The sequence below is a fragment of the Fukomys damarensis genome, unplaced genomic scaffold (assembly GCF_012274545.1).
Source record: "Fukomys damarensis isolate Sample0158 unplaced genomic scaffold, DMR_v1.0_HiC HiC_scaffold_19, whole genome shotgun sequence".
In the NCBI taxonomy this organism is placed as follows: domain Eukaryota; kingdom Metazoa; phylum Chordata; class Mammalia; order Rodentia; family Bathyergidae; genus Fukomys; species Fukomys damarensis.
The window spans coordinates 55222253-55232701 of NW_022900931.1; the positions used below are offsets into that span (position 1 = coordinate 55222253).

At 53.8% G+C, this 10449-nt stretch overlaps 1 long non-coding RNA gene across 1 annotated transcript; it reads left to right on the forward strand.

Moving 5' to 3' along the window:
* The first annotated feature begins 5451 nt into the window (after positions 1–5451).
* Positions 5452–6680, forward strand: LOC117286930. The gene is made up of 3 exons (XR_004518083.1): positions 5452–5547; positions 6049–6209; positions 6627–6680. It is a non-coding gene; the product is annotated as an uncharacterized LOC117286930 (long non-coding RNA).
* The last annotated feature ends 3769 nt before the right edge of the window (positions 6681–10449 follow it).

Genomic DNA, 10449 nt, shown 5'->3' on the forward strand with positions numbered 1-10449 from the left:
CAACTTTGATTTGTCACTCAGGCTTCTGTTCCAATGTCCCCGTCTCCCTCCGGAAGCTTTGGGGCTGCCCAGGCTGGGCTGACACCACCTCTGCTCCAGCCCACCCCCACACTTCCCTCCTCTGATCCCCGGGCTCCTGCCCTGTGTTGTCAGGATCTGAGGACAGCTTGGCCCACCCCACTGGGGCCCTGGGGATAGTTTGGGCCTTTCTCAGTCACCGCTATGTCCCAGCCTCACCCAGTGCAAGGTCAGGCCCTGCGTGACTCCTCCCTGCCACGCACTATTAGGCCACACCTCTCTCTCCTGTGGCTGGGAGACTGCTTCCCCGCTGTGAGCTTGTCACATTCGCCCTAGCAGGATGGGAAGGTGGCATGGACTTCACCTCCGCTACCTGCTGACCCCAGGCCTTCCCGGGACCGCTGACTCAGGGGTCTGGGGCAAGTTCTGTCACCAGAATCTTGCAGAATCCTGCGGCTCTGACCTGGGGGACAGAGTGATGCAAACAGAGTGTCTTTCCCTGCTGCGAAGGTTGAAATTTAACAAGAATCAATACTTAGTTATAACATTCACTTGTCTGGCCAAGAACTGTTCATTTCTTGGATTCTCACAACTCCGCAGAGTAGATACTATCTTATCCTTTCTGTTTTTATGTTGACGGGGAAACTGAACCCAGAGCACACAGCTAGAAAGTGGCGGTGCTGGGATTCTAACCAAGGCAGCCTGACTTTGGGCTCTGTGGTCCCTTCCTCAACGTGACACAGTCAGGCGAGGACATTCCTCACTTTATGGAAGTAACGGCATAGAGAAGAATGCAATGGAAAATGTTCAAGTGGACACAGCCCTAGCTGGGGACACTCTGTACTCGGTGTACACACAGATTGAGTAACAAACAGCTCGCCCAGAGATGTCTGCAGCTTTGTCACGGGTCCCGCGAACAGGTTCTGCCGTGCGCAAGGAAACGACCCTCCCCAGCCATCAGAAAGGAGCCCAGCCCTGCTGACATGTTGCTGTTGACCTGCTGAGAACTGTATTAGGCCTCTGCCCTGCAGAACTAAAGCGTGAGAAGGTGTGGGCTACTGTAGGCTGCTGAGTTCCTGGCTATTTGCTACAGCAGCAACAAGAAACAAACACAGTTCCTCAGACTTACTGCACTTCACACCAGGGCCTCCATCGAAACTGTTTGGGTAGCTGGGTGTGGTAGCACCTTCCTGTAATCTCAACACTTGAGAGGCTGAGTCAGGAGGATCACGGTGAGGTCAAAGCCAGCCTGAATCACATAGTGAGACCTTGTCTCCAAAAAAAAAAAAAAAAAAAAATCTGTTTGGATGTCTGCTTAATGCTCTTGATGAAGATCAGCTAGTGGCAAGGCAAAGAGAGGGGAAATGGACATTTGTCCTCTGGGCACCAGCCAGTACCCATCGCTACCACTAACTTCATCTCAGTGTCAGCCGGCCAATGTCCCCGCGGCCAGAGCCTCAGGTCAGGCTAAAGCCAACTGGAGAACCCTCTTCCCTGGCCACACAACTGATTCAGGAAGCGGCCAGTCAGTGCCACTGAGACACGGTGACCTTCCACTGGGGCTGCCAGGACACACAGGCCTCTTTCCTGCTGAGCAGAAACCTGAGTGGCTGCCAGATGGGCCAAAGGGGAGTCACCTGGATATGGAGCCATTTTGATAGCAGGTATCTCGGAGAAATGGAGGCAGGGCTCTGAGCACCTGATTGAGCCAGGCCGGAAATACCCACTCAGAGCCTGAGTCATTTATGCAAGCCATCACAATGACCGATGTGGCTTTCTGTAACAAGCAAGCAGAGGGATGCTGGCCCGTGTGCAGGGGAAGGCAGTGTACAAGGTTGCCGCTCACCACAGGCCACCAGGTGTCTCCAAGGTCGGCACGGGGAGGCCAAGTTGCTGACACTGCTGGGCATAGCTCCCCAGCACCTCACCCAGGATCTGCCACAAGTGGCCTCCCACCCACCTTTGTGGCACAGAGTCCTTCACATGGACCTGGTCCTTGGCTGGCTCGTCACAGTCTGGGAAGGGCTGTCACAGCCCACTAGCTGCACACAGAAGGCCAGAGACTGGTACTGTCCCTCCCTGAACTGTAGGAGCAAGGGATGGGACTGTGACACTGGGTCCTTCCAGCTGAGGACAAAGGCCTTGTAGTGCAGGAAGGAGCCATCGAGGACACGGAAGTGGTCTTGGGGGTCCCTATTAAAGTTCCCACCCAGGCCGTAGAGGACACCAGGAAAGACACGTGGAGGTGCCGGGCACAGGACGCGGAGGCCAGCATGGGTGCACAGCCCTACCAGAACCACTGAGGCCACCACCCAGGTGTAGCAGCCAGCGGGCCCAAGTCCCATGTCACCTCAGGCTGGAGACACCCCCAGCTGGGCGCGAGCTCCCTCAGAACTTTTGGGGTAGGAACCTGCCCCGCTTAGATTTCCAAGTCTGAGCCTGCCCTCACCGTCCACTCCAGAGAGTCTGGACCTCCATCGTCACTGTCACCCCATGGACACTGATCCTGGTGCATCCAGCCCTGGTCCCTCTGGCTGTAGGGCTGAGATACTCAATGCGCACCATGTTTAGGGCTGGAGCCCCTGCGGCTCAGCACAAAGCAGCAATTCCCCTGTGCCTTGAAGGCAGCATGGTCCAAAGTGCAGTATGGGGGCCTCTGACTCCCAGCTCTGATCTTTGGGCTCCACTGTGCCAGGCCCCAGCATGCAGGAGGCATAATGCTTGGTCCGCACCAGGCTGTTCTAAATGAGGCAGCAAGCCACTTCCTTGCCCTCCCACACCTAGCAGCAGATGCCCCCCTGGGGGCAACAGCCAGGTGGGGGTGAGGAATCCAGGGGAAGGTGCTTTAAATTGGACAAATCAGTCTGTTGGACTATGAGGAGCCAATAGAAAATAGCATATTTACTGGGCATGGTGTAATCCAGCACTCTGGGAGGCTGAAGCAGGAGTTCAAGCCCAACCTACAAAATTTAGCAACTTAGAACTTGTCTCAAAAGCAAAAGTAAAAAGAGTTGGGGCTCTGAGTTCAGAGGCCCTGGGTTCAATTCCCAATAGTGGAAAATGAAACAAAACACAAAAATCTTGAATGTCTATGAGAGTCCCTGGAAGGGCTACAGGGCCCTCTCAGAGTGGTGGTCTGAGAGGGACCCAAAAATGTGTCTTTTGGTGAGTTTCCTGGTGATGCCGCTGGTCAGGGTGCCGCCCTTTGAGAAGCCCGGACACAGAGGGAGCCAGAGCAGAGAGTTTCAGGGGAGACTCAGGGAGAGTCTCGGGGTGGCTGCAGCCAGGAAGGAACAGAGCTCTGCACACCAGAGCAGCCTGGGAGGCAGAGGCCTTGGAGCTCGTGGCCATCCCATGGCTGTTTGCCCAGTGACAGGGAGGAGAGAGTCATCACAGCTCTGAGTGACGCAGGGACAAGCGGTCTGGCCAGGGTAGAGAAGGCGTGAACAGGTCACAGTGGTGGGGGCCAGTGAAAGTATGAGCGAAGTTCACAGTAGAGAGCCATTCTACATATGAAAGCATTTCATAATTAAACATGATTAGGGCTGTCTAGTGACAGCCCGTGAACCAGCTACAGTGTGTGGAAACGTAACCCCACATGCCTCTGGTCACAGCTGAGGCCTTAATGGTCCTGGGATGCTGCGACACTCAAGGTGAGACTACATCAGCTGAAGACCTCCTGGTTCTTTAGAGCGAGTAGTACTGAAAGGAAAAGGTTTCACCCGGAGGAAGGTCCGCCTACTATATCCTAAGTATGCTTTGCTCTCCTCACCGCCCTGTGATTCACCTAAACCGTGCTATACGCCCTCCAGTAAATAACTCCGAGGGTCTTTTGTCTTTGCCCGCTCTGAGGCACTGACCTCCCAGCCCTTCGTGGATTATGAGATTATTTCTATTGTTTTTCTTTAGCCCTCGCTGCCCCCTTTCCAGGCAGACTGGAGGATGGATCGGCCTTCAGTAGTCACAGGTATAACGGAGGCCAGCTGTGTGCAGTCTGTGGAGGCAGGAGTAGCACTCGAGGGAAAGGAGTAGTAGTACTAGTAGTCCCAGAAAAGGGATGTGGACAGAGCAGCAGGAGTAGTAGATCGCCACTGAGGTCACTTGGGAGCTGGAGTCACTGAGCTTGAGGGAGGGAGGCACAGCTGAGTTTTATAACAAAGGCAGCAACAGGGTAGGATGGCGATGGGAGCTAGGCCCCAGAGGGCCGCACTGCTGAGGCCCTGAGCGGTCATCTCCCCATGACCACATCTGGTCATGTCTACCTTGTCTGCCTGGGCCAATCCCGGTGGTCTGCCATCTGCCCACCCTTTGTCCACCTGTCCCTCTCTCTGCCTGTCTTTGTTCCAGTCATCTCAAGTGGTTCCATCTCTGACCCTCTGCCTGTCCCTCTGCCCAGCCCTTCCGTCTTCCTATCCACTGCCTGATGATCTGTCTTCTTGTCTCTCTCTGCCTGTTGTTCTTTCTGTCTGCCCATGGCCAGAGGATCCTGTGCCCACCCATCTCCGTGTGCCTATCCCAGCTCTGTCCTCTAGCCCAGCTTCCGGCCTCACTCACCACCACACATCCTGTTAGATCATCCCATTTCACCACCGTGCCCTTTCCTTTGGGCCAGGCCTCTGGCACCAGGGCCCCCCTGCCCGGCTCCACTTCCACTCAGATGCCGGGAAGTAGGGCCAGGAGGAAGTGGTAGGGCTGGAGCCACAGCTGTCACCTGGACAGTGTGTACAGGTGGCCCCGGGGGGCCAGGTGACGCAGCAGAGGGCACACCCGGCAGCCCTCTGGCCAGCACTGGACCTGGCCTTCCTGCTCACAGCGGCACCTGTGGCTGCAGGAGCTGCTGCTCCAGGAAGAGAAAACGAAGCGCAGGGAGAAGGCTGTTCAGAGTGGGGGTGGGATGGAGATATCTGGAGCCTGAACAAGGAGGGGCAGGGATCTAAGGACGTTGGCTGGGAGCCTGGCTCCTGGGTCCTGGAGAGGGAAAGGCTGGAGTCTGTGGACTAGGATGTGGGAGCAGGCAGGTCAGGACAAGGTCCCCACCACCTCACCATGGTAGGCACAGCCATTTAGGACTGCAAAGATGTCCAGAGAAAGCCTTGGCACCCGGGATGTCACACTGCTGGTGTCTGCCACGCTCAGGATGCTGAAGATCCTGGAGCCAGGGACGGTGAAGGAGCCCCCTGGTGGCCACTAGTGAAGCCCACCCCGGTGGTTTAGGTTAGGGTCAGCCACGCCATCTCCCACCCTCCCCAAAGACTCAAAGGTCAGCCTCCGTGGCTTCCCCACTCACCGGGCCCCTGCCCCTGCCTCCTAAAGCCACCAAGGGGTCTCCTGCCCCTGGCCACACCCATGGTCCATTGGATGTTGGCATAAAGGAACAGGCCGGGTCACACCCACAGGCAGCCCCAGCTGGAAGGCATTCACTTGCTGGGGCTGGGGGCAGGGAGCCGCAAGTCCTGGGCAGGCCAGGAGCACCCATGATGCCCAGCTTCATAGCTGGGTTCCATCTGCTGGTGGAGCCGGCTGCTTCTGGTCAGTCCTCAGACCCTGTCCGAGGCCGCCTCCAGCAGAGCCGATGGCGGCCTCTCTTTCACGTCTCTGCCTCCATTTCTCTCTTTCTCTCTTTCCGCCCCCTCTCTCCCTCTTCCTCTGACTGTCTTCCTCCTGCTGGTGTTCTCTGCACCTCCTTTGCTGGGCCTCCCTGTCTTTTTCCCTGTCTATCTCTTCCTCTCTTCCTATCACCCATTTGTTCTTCCTTGCTGTCTGTTTTCCTGTCTCTCCTCCTCCCTGCCTCTCCCTAGTGCCAGGGATTGAACCCTTCACAGTGACCTCTATCTGCAGCCTTTTTTATTTTTTATTTTGAGACAGGATCTTGCTAAGTCAATAAGTTTCGCAGGCTGGGTTCAAACTTGCTGTCTTCCTGCCTCAGCATCCCCGAGTGCTGGGATAGCAAGTGTTCTCCCTTATCTTTTTCTCTCCCTCTTCCGCTTCTGTCTCCATTTCTCTTCCCTATGGTGTTTCTCGTTTATGCAGAAATCAGAGCTGGTCTTCCTCAGAGGCTGGGCCAGACACTCTCAGCCCTGGTCTTCACTGCCGCTCCTTTCCTGACCTGGGGGCCTAGAGTCCCGTGAAAGGGAATTCCGTCCCACACAGCCACAAGCAGGGGTCCAGGTCTGGGAGCAACATGGGGGAAGGTGAGGTTTAGGTCAGGTTGGGACCCAGAGTCAGCGGTTCACATAGGCAGTACTGTGTGTGACCCACGGAGAAAAGGGCTCCAGGAGCTGCAGCTCCTAGAGCAGCTGTCGTCACCGCAGGAAGGGCTTTGTCCCCTTGCTGCAGCCCACAGGGGTACAGGGGTGAGGCTGGGGACACCAAGACCACCGAGGCTCTCCTGCCCCACCTGCATCGTCCCAGGTGGGCTGTGTCCCCTCGGGCCCTCCAGGGAAGGGCCCTGTTCCTTCAGTCCCTTAGTGCAGGGTCAGGTCCCCTGAGGGCACTATGTCCCTTTAGGGGGCCTCCGGACAGGCCCCGGCATCTCTATCCCCTCTCTAGGGTTAGAAGCATGACGGGTTCCCTCTGCTGTCCTCACTCCAGGTAGCTTATTTCTGCAGGCCTGAGAGGAGGGGTCAGCTGAGAGCCACCCCACCCACCGCAGCCCACCGCAGAGCCAGAGCATCCTCCTGGTGGCCCCAGGTACTGGGTGGCCAGGGTGGGACGTAACTCTGCTCCACCAGCCCATTGGCCCTGCATCCAGGGACCGGGAGGCTGCCAGGGATCCTGGTTTCCATCCGTCTGACTAAGGCTGGGCAGGCCTGGGAGCAAGAGGAGGGGCAGGAGGAAGGGGGAGGCAGATGGGGCTCTCCCACGGGCACCTAGGCCCCCCAGGAGCTCCACCCCCATTAGCAGAGCACTGCAAGTGCAAGAGGTGAAGCATCCGCGGACAGGGAAACTGCAGCGCTTCTTGGCTTAGCAAAGGGGCTGAGGGAGAGCGGCAGAGCAGAGCGCCTCTCCTCCTGGGAACCTTGCCAGTTCTCCTTCCTGCTGGTTAAAGATTAATTCACAGCCTCCTGGGAGCTGAACAAGTGTGAAGGGGAGGCCAAGATGTGGACCTGGGGAGATGAACAGCAGCTCAGGGCCCAACGCTGGGCATTGCGGGGGATGATGGGGATTCAGCCACAGAAACCTGTCCCTGGGCATTTGTGACCGGTACTGGGTGCTAGTACTGACATAGCACAGCAAGGACTGGCCTGGAGAAGTGTGTGGGGAGCAAGTCAGGGCTCGCTCTGTGCACCCTGGAGATCCGCAGAGCTGTCTGCACAGAGTTGGGCAGGAGGGACTCCATCCTCAAAGTGGCTTCCCAAAGGCACTACTCCAGCCAGCACATAATAGATTAAAAACTACGAGTTAATGAATTAATGAATAGCAAAAATTAAGGCAGCCACCTTCACACACCTAAATTTCTGTAATCTAATACTCTGGGAGATTGAAGCAGGAGGACTGAAAGTTTGAATCCAGCCTAAGCAACTCAGCAACATAGCAAGACCCTGTCTCAAGACAAATGAATAGATGAAGGACTGGGGACATAGCTCAGTGAGAAGTCCCGGAGTTCAATCCCCATCACCCCCCGCCAAAAAAACACCCCTGAACTCGAGAAAGTACATGCAGAAAGCTCCCATATAGTCCCTGGCATTTGGGAAGTAATCAAAATATTCTCAGTTATGTTTACTCATATCCATATAATTTAGAGTGCCACAAATAGGGTTGTAGCCAAACGTTGACTGAGTGCTAAACTCAAGATTCGCCCTAAGCTGAACATTCCCATCTTAGAATGGACCTCTGAAATGTACAAACAAATTGGGAAGTGTATTACAAAGTTATTGCTGTCACAGTTTCATGATCCACAACTCTAGCAGATAAATCTGTTTTTCACATTGGCCTTTAGCATCATTGCGTTGCTTTGTCAGTGGCCAACTGGCTCCTACAATCTGTGACTGTGGCACTTCCAAGAAGTAGCTCTTTGGCAGTGGATGGCAAAGTTGATGGGAACTGGAGGGAAAACTGAGGCTCTCTGAACCCTGGCAAAGAACCCTGGCAAAACCAGTGAATGATGGCTGAGTAATTCACTACCTCCCCAGCCCCTCCACTCCAAGACAGGGATGGTGCCCGCAGACCCCAGAATGATTGCCATGTTTGTATTTTCCTAGTAGACTGAATTTTTTTTTTTTTTAGTAATGGGTATCGAACCCTAGCCTTTATATCTGTCTATCCATTTTTGAGACAGGGTCTTGCTAAGTTTCCCAGGCTGGACTCGAACTTGCAATCCTCCTGCCTCAGATTCCCAAAGTGCTGGGAAGGCAGGCACTACCACACCCGGTTGCCCGTTGGCTTTTAATACCCTGCTACGGTTTGAATATGGTTTGTCTCCCAAAGGTACGCATATTAGAAGCTTGATCCCCAGGGTGGTAGGATTAAGAAAGGCAGAACCATTAAGAGGTGAAGCCTAGCACAAAATAATTAGGTCATGGAGACGCTGCCCTCGGGAGAAATTAAATTGTTCTCATGGGATCCCGAGAGACTGGGTAAGTATAAAGAGTAGCTCTGTCCCCTCCCTGGTCTCCGGCTTGTATTCTAATCATGTGATCCTATCCACACAGGGTCCTGAGGCTGAATGATGGAGTCAATCTTGTACTTTCAGCCTCCAAATAATGAGCTAACTAAGCCTCTTTATAAAGTACTCAGCCTTGGGCATTTTGCTACAGCAATGGAAAATGGACTAATACAAGCACAAGTGTAAACCAGGTCCTCTAGAATAGGGCCACGTCCCTTCACATCCCCCAGGACAAGATGGTGCCCTCTTCAGTACCCCCTCCTTCCAGGATATGTTTATATCTGTTCAGACTCCCCAGGGTGGGTCCTATTCCCTCAGAGTCCCCAAACTTCATAAAACACAGGTATAACACATTTTTCAGCTCACCATTGCCAAGGAAAATTTACAGGCACTTCCTGTAACTGTACATTTCTAACAAACCAATATATGAGCCAAGCCTCATGTTACACTCCAAATGCCACAGGTAGTAGAGCAATCATGAGGGGAAGAGAGGGCTGTACACATGAGAATTGGGGTGGGGCAGCTCTGACCGACACAGCATTGCTGGGATCAGCCTTGCCAGGGCCTTGGGGACCAGGACTGATGGTTGGAGCATTTCCCAGGTGATTGGTTTGCTAGTTCTGACATGGTCATGGCATAGTTCAAGACCACTGCAGGGACAAAGGACAAACTGTTGGGCCCTTAACCTGTTACTCATTAAAAGCACACTTTGTGGTTTGTTTTTTCCTGAAATAATCAGAGACTTAAAAATGAATTTCATAACTCTTCACTTGGGCCTACAAAATGCCCAATAAGTAAATAAAAGTAAAGCCTGATGTTCATTTTTGCATCCTTTATTACCTTAAAACTGGATGTAGGTACATTGCTCATTTAAGAAAAATCAGTAGAGCAGAGCTGATTAGCCCTAAATTTCCCTAGCCTAACCCCCTTCAAGACAAGGGCACCAAGGTAAGAGTAATGAGAATAATTCTCAGGATTCAGGGTGGCTCCGATTGCTAGGTTTTACAATGTCCAGCCGTAGACCCTTCTCCCTGGAGCAAAGTTTAGAAGTCTCCAGCTGTTGTCCTGAACCTGCGGTCACCCGAGAGGAAAAGCAGAGCCTCACGTGACAGGCACCGTCACAGACATCATTTCATGACGAACAGGACCGCCCCCTCGGCCAGGAGGATTTCTCTATCCCCATGCAGCCGGGACTAAAATAGTGATGGGCTGCATCCTAGCCCACCTCCGTCATCCTTCACAGCCGGCCTCCTAATCCTCTTCATCTGAGTGTGCCGCCTCAGCCACTCAAACTGGAGTCCTTTCCCTACCTCCTCTCTTACCCTCCAGTGAAAGCTCCTTCCCTGCAAATTCATACTTTAGCTTTAATCTCCACTTCTTCTAAAATAAGGACCCACACTCGCCAGCGACACCTTTTCAAAGGTGCTTTCTTGGATCTATTTATATTTTAAGAAATCTCTTGGCAGCTTGAGGTTGATGGGTGACGTGTTTTAGCACCACCACCCCCACAGAGCGACTGGTTTTCTGCAACTCTAGGCGAACACCTTAATTTTTCACCGTGTGGGCGCGTCAGTGCCCCCTGGTGGCCATTTGGGCCACTATGAAGCTCCCCAGAAGCTCCAGAGAAGAGTTGAGGAGTGGTTCCCCAAGGGAAGCTGAGACCCCAGCCTAGATGGAGGAAGGGGTGAGGATCTCAGGCTGTGGTCACAAAGCCTGGCACCTCAGTCTCCAACCTACAGGGCTCTGCTTTCTTTTTCCTGTTTGTTTCAATTCTGGGGATTAAACTACATAAATTACATCTCAAGCCTCTTTTTTTTTTTTTTTTT